Consider the following 10,600-nt stretch of genomic DNA (forward strand, 5'->3'; position numbering starts at 1 on the left):
TGATTAGATTTGGAAAGGCATTAAGTTTCACCCTGAGGATGTAACCTTCTTTGGCTGGAACATAAAAGCAACATAAATTAATAACTAGAAAATATAGTGTAGACTCTTGAGGGCAGGTAATGAAAGCACCAATTGGAATGCTTTGAGAACAGCACAAAGAAGACCATAGATAAATTACTTCTTAAATTCTACCACATGCTGAATGTGCCATCTGAGAATACATCATGTGACCTTTTTGATTCCAGGGATGACATAATAGAGACCATGATCCCTGGGCCGGTTCCTGAATGTATCTCCTGTTCCAAACTATCCTAACTTAACACATTTAATACTTTCCAGGATGAACCAGAAACCACTTGGTTCTTTTCCCTCTCTCCATGTTTTATTATTTTTCCAAATTCTTCCATTTTTTCTTTTTCCTTACATGAAAATATTTAAATTTACTCCCATACTGTTCTATCTAAGATCATATCAAACAAATATCTCTTTTATTCTTTGAATGGCAAGTTAGTCTCCCATTTAATTCTTAATTCTTTTAAAAAATACTAAGGAAAATACAGGTACACATCTATGTTTAATGTTCAAATAAGAAAATAGCAGATAGTTGTCGACATTTGCCAACATCAGTTATAATCTTTGTTTCCTGCATAATCTGGTAGTTCTCTGGTAGATCAGTTGTTATTAGGATGACGTTCATAAACTGAAGATGGCTGATGAGTTGGCCTTGAAAGGGAAGTAGCTGATGTATCAGCTATCACTGGCACTGGAAAGCGTGGGTTGCACCCTGGTTGAAGTTTAGGAAAATGACCTTCATTTGCAGATATGTTCTGATATGTATTTGGAAAAGTAGAAGGCTCCAACATCAGTCCAAAATAATTGCTCTGTTTGGCAGATAATATACTCTACTGAGAAGTAGAAATTCTGCTTCAAATGGAGTTCACAACACGGCCATTTATTTCATTGTAACTGCTTTGAGAGTGCCCATGGACAGTGGTCAACTGATTGAAAATAGCTCGTTGATCCACTGCAATTTGTTCTGTTGGTCTGACATTGATGATGGAGGAGAAAAATCACCTCTGATCGGGGTAGTTGTATCACCAATTATGTGGCTAGTAGAGGGCTTTCTCATTAGAGGCATGTTTAAATTTGCAGAAGGTAAAAATGCACTTTCTTCAATAGTGTCAGCCACAAATTCAGAATTATTATTATCCACATTATACCCTGCTTTAAAGTGCTGCTCTTTGAAGTCTTCAGGCAATGAAGATACCAGAGAGGAATTTTTAATCCCAACTCTTCTTTTTATTCTCACTAAAACCTGGGGACAGCCTCGTCTTAAAATTTGGATTATGATAAAAGTGCAGCTATAACCAAAGGAGAATCATTTTAGTAATATTTATACCAAAATACAAGACTACAATAAGCCTAACGTATAAAACCTGATTCCACGTTTACTATACAAGGATAATATCATCAAAATATGAACATTGCTAACAATATTTTGAAGTTCCTTATTTGGAAAATACACATTTAATTATTATAGTCATCAAATTTAAATGTTAGCATTTACAGTAACGGTGAATGCCACTTTTGAAAAGCAGCTTTAATACCTTTATATGAATTTCTGGAAAGATTCATAGTTGTAAGCAAAGTTTCTCATAATCTTGAATAATTAAGGCACTGTCCTCATTTTTTAGAGTAAAGTATTTTAGCCTTAATAGTTTTATACAATTTTCAAAATCTAGCTTTACATTTATATTACCATAGATTGATGTACAAAATAAAATTTTATACATAAGTTACCAATTCGTAACTAAAATTTGTGTATACCTTGCTTGAAACAGAGGCTTCTTTTTCTTCTGCTAGAAAGTCAACTAGACAAGCAGATCTTTGAAATTTCTGCCGCAGTTTCCTAAACCCATAAAAGTTAATGGGTCTAAGTAAACTTTTCATACTTCCAGTTTCAAATATTCTGAAAGGGGCCTTTTTTTCCAAAACTTCCTTCTTCAAGACAACTTCATCAATCACTATGGAAGATCCATTATCACCCCACCAGATGGATTTAAATTGGTCACTCCCAGACATTTTCCAGAGCTTTCTTGGAAATGTCAGAAAACCAAAATCATTATCTTCATCTGGTTCAGAGACACAATGTGTGTAACATGGTCTTTTTATCAAGGATTCTTCAGACAAATTCTGAAAAGCATTTTCTTCAATCATAGAACTCAAGTCCAAGTCCCCAGAGAATGTTTGATCACACAATAGAGATCTACCGGAGTTTCCTGAGCCAGTTGGTCCATCTTTATGAGACATATCTTGAATTTCTGAAGAAATATGTGCCATCTCAAATAACTTTTTCTACAGCTACATTTCTAATCTGCATGATTTTGAGCACTGCAGCTTCAAATGCTGCTTTGGCAGGCCTGAACAGATAAACTGCTTGGCCTTCACAATGGTTCTCAACTTGAGAAGCTGTGACATCACAAAACGACTGGTATCCCAGCAACTCAAGTGTAACATTCAGCCAGTGTTTACTTGTCATTCATCCAGTTAAAATGAAACATATAGGATGATTTTTTTACAGTGTGATCTGCAAATATTATCCCAACACATTTTTATAAATAATTTAGTTTTCGGGTGTATGAAATAAAACCAATCTCCATACTTTTGTATTGAAATTTATGCCAGATTTGTGAACAGAGTATAAATATAGCACAAATTATATAAAATAACTTTAAAGTTTTGGAATTTAAAGTGAAATTCGTGTAAAACTTGTACAGAAAATATATATCTATTTCAATATCATTTGTAATTAAATTGAAACATAATTAGATTAGGAAATGGAAGTAGGTATTTATCTGTGTACTATATAATAAGTAGTTCAATATTCAAAACATGAGCAGATTAAATGTCAGTTTATTTGTTTTGTATATAAATAAATGGTAAATAATTATGAAATAAAATTAGATAAAAATAATGCATCAAATTTAAGAAATCCCAAAAGGCGGAATTTTTTATTTAAATTGTAATTCATTTCTATAAGTAAAACAAATGTAATTTAATATTCTACTCTAAAATTACAAATAGAGAAAATTATTGTATATTTACGAATGTTTATTTTTGCCATTCATTCAATCAGAGGTTTTTCAGTCCCTAGAAACAATAAATTTTCTTTCCATCTTTATAATCCATTCAATTGTGGCTTCTGTTAAGTGTTCTAAAATGATGTTTATAAGTACACTTATGCACAAGATCCTGGGTTCAATAAGCAGTGCCTCCATTAAGGGGTAAACAAACAATCAAAAAACAAATAAATAACACTATATGTGATTTGGGGTGGAAAAGACCAGGTAATGCATTTTTGGAAGGAATATGTATCTCAGTCCTGAAACATTTGACATTGTTAGTAAAATATGGCATTTCAAGGCAAGTGTTTTGTTCACTAAATGTAAATAATAGCTATGTTCTGTATCAGTAAACTGTAGAAAATCCAGTTCTATCAAAAGTTATATTCTTTATTTAGAAATAAATTCCTTTAAACATAAGCCAAATTAAAAATGAGGGATAAAATTTTTTAATAAATAAATGTAAACTCAATCTGTAATGTAAATTTTTCTTTCAGTATGTGAACATTCCATTCTAAATAAATATTAGCAACCTGAATTCATTACATATTATAAGTATTATAAACTATAGTTAAGAGGGATTTAGTCCTGATTCATAAATATTACTTATCAAATTCAAATCAATATATGTGATACAATCCCTGAAAAAGCAGAGAATTCAAAAACATCAATCTCAAAAAATGTAGGAAAATTTTTCACAAATCTGATCTTTACTTTTTTATAAAAATATTCTTAACAAATTCACTTTTAATACAATTTAATTAAACATAATAAAAACCATATATGAAAAACCCATGACAATCATCAACTTCAATTTTAACATACAGGAAGGTTTCCTCTGGTCCAGTAATAAGAAAAGGTAGTTCATTCTCACAAGTACTAAATTACACTATTTGAAGACCTAGCCAGAACAACTAGTCAAGAAAAAATATAAAAGGCATCCAACTTGTATAAAAGCAGTAAAATTTTTAGAGATGACATAATTAAGCATAGATAGAAAACTCCATAGACTCCTCCAGTGACTGTTAGAAATAATGAACAAACTTAGTAAACTTGCAGAATACAAAATCAATATACAAATATCCATTGCATTTTTATATAGTAACAACAAACTATCAGCAAGAGAAATTAGGAAAACAATTGTGTGTATATTTATACCAAAAAGAATAAACTAGGAATACATTTGATAAGTGAAATAAAAGATCGAAATATAGATCTATAAATTACAGGTGCAAGAAATAATATAAACTAATAAATAGAAAGATATTCTCTGCTTATGGATTGTATACAATGTGAGGATCTATTCTAATCTATCTTTTACATGATCAATCTCCCCTGCACTACTTATTCAGGAGAATGTCTATTCTTCAATTTATACTCTTGCTTCCTTTTTCATGGGTTAATTGATCATAGGTGTGAGGGATTATATCTGGTTGCTCTATCCTCTTCTATTGATTGGTGTCTGTTTTTGAGCCAGTTTCATGTTGTTTAAATTACTAAAGCTTTGTTGGACTGTTTAATTCAGAGAACTATACACTATTAGATTTAATACTCTTTTTCAAGATTGTATTGGCAACTAATGGTCTATGTGGTTACATATAAATTTTGAAATTAACTGTTCTATTAACTGGAAAAATCTCATGGGTACTTTGACATGAATGACGCAAAATGTAGATTGCATTGGGTAGTATGTTTGTTTCAACCACATTGTATCACATCATTAACATAAGAGGAATTTTCATTTCTTTGGGTCAGTTTTAATTTCCTTCACCAATGTTTTCTATTTTTTAACGTATAGGTTTTCTCCTTATTTGTTAACTTCATTTCTATGTATTCTATTCATATATATGTAATTATATATATTATATTTGTAAACACGTTTACTAAACAAATACAACAGGCAGAAGACAGTGGTAAGACATATTTAAAGTCCTGAATGAAAGAAAGCTGTAATCTAAGATAATTTATCAAGCAAGGCTATCCTTTAGAATAGAAGGAGAGATAAATAACTTCCACTAAAGCAAGTACTAAAAGAATTTAGCAACAGAAAAAGAAATATTGAAAGATCGACTCTAAAAAAAAAATGAAGCAGGCTTCTATAGAAAGGAGAAAGGCATAATTAGAAAGGCAATAGCTACAATGTCTTACAATAGAATAAATATGATGTTGCAGAACAGGACATCAAAAATTTTAAGGATCAGAGAGTGAAACAGGACAATAAAGAGTATTTCCTTATTGTTTCTGTTCTCTACAGAAGGGGTTAGAATTTGTATTCCTATCAGTTAAAATAAAAAGATAAATAAAGGGTCAATATACATACAAAACAGGGTGGCCATAAGTCAAAACTTACAATGAAGTCACAAAACCAAAAAGAAACCAAGATAATAGAAGAAAACTTATCAAGCCACAAAAAGAAAATGAAATGAACAAAAAGGAAATACCAAATCAACTGGAAAATGAAGTACAAAATGGAAATGAACACCAGTCTATCAATAATTATCACAAATGTTAATGGACTCAGTGCTTGAATCAAAAGATATATATTGTCAGATGGGATAATATAACGAGACTCTACATTATGAAGCATACAAGAGTCCCACTTTTGTAAGAGGAACAAAAATTAATTGAAAGTCAGAAGATGGAAAAGTATATTGAATGCAAATGGACATGACAAGAAAGCAGGACTAGCAGTACAGACTTCACACAAAATAGACTTTGCAAAAAATGTCATAGAGAAAGATAAACAAGGACATGAAATAATGATTAAAGGAGAAATAAAAAATGAGGGTATTAAACTCATTAAGATATATGCACTCAATATAGGAGCACCTAAATACATTTAGCAAATACTAATAGATGAAAAGGGAGAAATGGATGGGAACACAATCCCATTCGGAGACTATATCTCCCCATTACCATCACTAGACTGGTCTTTCAGACAGAAATTAAATAAGGGAAAAAAGATACAAACAGATACGATAAAATAATTGGAGTTGGTTCATATTTTCAACACAGTACTCCTCCCCAAAACAGAATATACATTCTTTTCAAGTTCACATGGAATATTTTCTAGAAAAGATTATGTACTCATGCACAGAAGAATCCTCAACGAATTTAAGAAAATAAAACAAATTTGAAGCATCTTTTCTGAGTATAATACCATGAAACTAGATATCCTTCACAGAAAAACAGTGTGAAAAAATGACAGTATGTAAATTAAACACCATGTTACTATAACAAGTAGGGGAGGTGAAGAAGTAAAAGAAGAAATTAAAAATATCTTGAGAAATATGTCAAAATACTACACAAAGTGAATGGAATACATTTAAAGCAGGCTTAAGAGGTAAGTTTATAGTGACAACAATCCTCAAATTAAAAGAGCAATTTCAAATAAATAATCAAATGTTCTATGTATACTAATCATGAAAAGAAGAGCAAACAAAACCAAAACTCAGCAGAAAGAGAGATATAAGAAAGAACAATGAAGAAAGAATTGAAATACACATTAAAAAATAGAAAAAATCAATTAAAGTCTTTTTTGAAATAGTAAGCATAATTCACGAAATTCTGGACAGGCTCACCAACAAGAAAAGAGAGAGAACACAAATAACATAAGAAATGAAAATGCAGAAACTACAAAGAGTACAACAAATTTGCATAATATCATAAGTGAACAACATGAGCAACAGTATGGAAACAAAATGGATAACCAGGAATAAATGGAGATGTTTTTGAAAACATTCAGCCCACCAATATTGCATCAAGAAGAAATTAACCATTTGAACTGTCAGATCACCAGAAATTGAATAGAATTATCAATAAAATAAAAAATCTCTGCAAGCAAAATTCAAACCAAACTAGATTCACTGGGGAATTTGACCAAACATACAGAGAAAAATACATACCAGTCCTCCTCAAACTATTCCAAAAATTGATATGGAGAGAGTACACCCAAACTCACACCGTCAGGCCAAAATCAACCTGATAAAAAACAGGACAAAGACACCACCCCAAGAGAAAACTATAGGCCAATAACATTGATAAACATTGATGTAAATGTCCTTAAGAAAGTATTAACAAACAGAATCCAACAGCATGTAAAAAAGATTATACACCATGGTAATGTTACTTCATCCCAGGAAAACTAGGATGGTTTAACTTATGCAAATAAATCAATCAATTTTAATACACCATATCAATAACCGAGAGGACAAAAAACCACATGATCATCTCAGTAGATGCAGAAATAACATTTGAGAAAAATTAACACCTATTTGCAGTAAAAGTTCTTGTAACAGTGTGCTAGAGGGACCATATCTCAACATAATGAAAGCTATTTATGACAAACATATAGCCAGCAAAATACTCAATGGTGAAAAACTGAAACACTTCCAACAAAAACCTGAGACAAGACAAGGTTGCCCATTCTCACAATTTCAATTCAATACAGTCTTGGAATTCCTAGCCACAATGATCAGGCAAGGAAAAGAAATAAAAGGATTCAGACTGGAAAAGAAGATGTAAAATTGTCATGATATGCAGACATGACACTATATATTGAAAACTGTAAAAGCTTCACAAAAAATTACTAAGGCTAAAAAAGGAACTGGGCAAGGTACCCAGAGTAATGTACAAAAAGGTGGTGAATGAAATATACATGGAGAACTAGAAAATATTGATTGAGGAAATCAAAAAAGATTTGAAGAATTGAAAACATACCCAATGGTCTCATAATGGAAGAAACAAAATGGTTAAAATGTTCATATTGCCCAAGGCAATCCACAGACTTAATGTGATTTCCTATCAAATTATGCCAAACTTCTCTTTTTGGGACTGAAACAAATGATTCTAAGATTTACATAGAGTCATAAAAGATCCATAATTTCCAAAGCAATATTAATGAAAAACAAAGAGGTTGGAGGAATAAACCACCAGTTCTCCATACACTATTGCAGAGCTACAATGAACAAAATGACAAGATATTCATACAGAAAGAGGCTTATGGACCAAAAGAACAGAATAGAGGGCCTAGGAATAAATCTACAGGCCTATGTTCTATTAATTTTTGACAAAGTAGCCAGGAATATGACAGAGAAAAGACCATCTCTTCACCAAATGATGTTGGGAATCTGGATAGCAGCATGCAGAGCAATGGAGTTAGAACACTCCTTCACTCCATACACAAGAATAAACTCAAAATGGCTTGAAGACTTAAATGTAAGGCAAAACACAGTAAATCACCTAGAAGAAAATATTGGCAAAACACTCTGAGATAAATCTCAGCAATGATCTCCTAGAATAGCCTACCCAGGGAAGGGATGTAAGAGCAAAATTAATAAATGGGACCTAATTAAACTTATAAGCTTTTGCACAGCAAAGGGAACCATAAACAAAGCAAAATGACAACCTGCAGGATTAAAGAAAATATGTAGAAATGTGCAACTGACAAAGGCTTAATTCCCAAATTACAAAGATTTCATACAAACTATTAATAATACTTAAAAAAAACAAGAAACCCAATTTGAAAATGGGCAGAAGCCCTAAACAAGCAATTCTCCAATAGAGACATACAAATGCCACATAGATATATAAAAAAAAATTGCTCACTACCATTATCAGAGAAGGGTAAATTAAAACTATAGTAAGTATCACCTCACAACAGTCACAATGGCCATCATTCAAAATTCCACAAACATTAAATCCTGGGGTATCTGTGGAGAAAGATGACCCTCTTACACTGTTGGAAAAAATGTAGTTTGGTGCAGGCATTGTGGAAACCAGGGTGGGGTTTCCTCAAAAGAATAAAAATAGACTTAACTTACGATCCAGCAATCCCACTTCTGGGTATAAATCAAAGGGAACCCTAATTCAAAAAGACATCTATACCCCAATGTTCTTTGCAGTGCTATATACAAGAGCCACGACATGGAAGCAACCTAATTGTCCAACAACACATAACAGTATTCAGAAGTTATCCCGTATTTACACAATGGAATAATATTCTGCATTAAAAAATGATAAAACAATGACATTTGCAGCAAAATGGATGTCCACAAAAAGTGTCATTCTAATTGAAGTAAGCCAGAAAAAGAAAGAAAAATAATCCATGACATGATATATGCGGAACCTTAAAAATAAATTTGGATGAGGAGACTATGATTTCATCTACAAAACTGAAACACACTCACAGATTTACTAAACAATTTTAAGATTACAGCGGAAAGGGGATGTGAGAGGATATATTTGGGAGCTGTAGATTCATAAATTTTTTCCACTATATATAAAAGTAAATTTTTTCAAAATTTCTCTTGTATAACACAGGGCAGTAAGTCAAATATTGTGAAGTAATGTTTAATAGGCACATAAATATATGCATGTATTGGGACACTGTGCTATACACCACAGATTGACACATTGTAAATGGCAGTACTTCAATGATAAATAAATGAATAAACATGCAAATAAATATATAAATAATAACTAAATAAAAATATTTAATAATAAATGAAATAAAAAGATTCACACTACTTAAATTTACACCTCATGGATCTAGGAGAAAACAGAAAGAATAAAGAAGAAAATTGAATGAATGAGAGTATGGCAAATAACAAGAGATGCAATTGGAAAGGTAGAAAAAAATATACCTAAGTCTGTTTCTTTTAAACATAAACTAGGCATATGTTTAGGTTGGCTAAGAAAATATAGACTCAAATAAAATTAGAAATAAAAGATAAGATATTACCACTGATGTTGTAGAGATGCAAAACATCATAAGAAATTACCACTAGCCAACGATTTGAATGACCTAGAACTAAAGACATATTCCCAGAAACATATGTTTTCCAATACTGAATCAAGAAGTAATTAGAAAGATAATAGAGCAAAAGTGTGTTTGAGTAAGTCAATAATCCAAACTTCCAAAACCAGAAAAAATTTACAAAACGCCTTTACTGGTGAATTCTGTCATACAATTGAAGACAATTTTTCACCAATTCTTCCCCAAATCTTCCAAGAGTTTGAAGGGGGTGAAAGATTCCAAACATATTTTATGATGTGAGCTTTATTTGCTTAACAAAGCTAGAAAGGACATTATACGCAAAAAATAGAATATTATCTCTGATGTACATATGTGCCAAAATTCTCAACAAAACACAAGCAAAATGAATTCAACAACACATTTAATGTATCATAAACATACATGAGTAAAGGTATATATCCCTGGGTTTAAGGATACTTCAAAATATTCCAATCAATAAAGGTGACATGCCACACTAATGGAATGAGAAATAAAACTCACACAATCATCTCAATAAGTGCGGAAAGAGCATTGTATATAATACAACATCCTTTTAAAATACTCCCAACAAATTAAATTTGCCCTGTCAGTGGCACGATATAATTTACACACAAACACTGTGTGGATAGAAGCGAAGCAGTTCTCTGTTTTTTGATTCTTAGAAGAAGGGTTTATATAGGAC

General features: G+C 31.5%; 1 long non-coding RNA gene across 1 annotated transcript; it reads right to left on the reverse strand.

Moving 5' to 3' along the window:
• Nucleotides 1-555: 555 nt before the first annotated feature.
• Nucleotides 556-2,005, reverse strand: LOC140693830 (uncharacterized). Its single transcript, XR_012069532.1, has 2 exons — nucleotides 1,828-2,005; nucleotides 556-881 (listed from the first exon to the last, which is right to left on the reverse strand). It is a non-coding gene; the product is annotated as an uncharacterized lncRNA (long non-coding RNA).
• Between the last annotated feature and the right edge of the window lie 8,595 nt (nucleotides 2,006-10,600).

The sequence above is a fragment of the Vicugna pacos genome, unplaced genomic scaffold (genome assembly GCF_048564905.1).
Source record: "Vicugna pacos unplaced genomic scaffold, VicPac4 scaffold_20, whole genome shotgun sequence".
NCBI lineage: Eukaryota > Metazoa > Chordata > Mammalia > Artiodactyla > Camelidae > Vicugna > Vicugna pacos.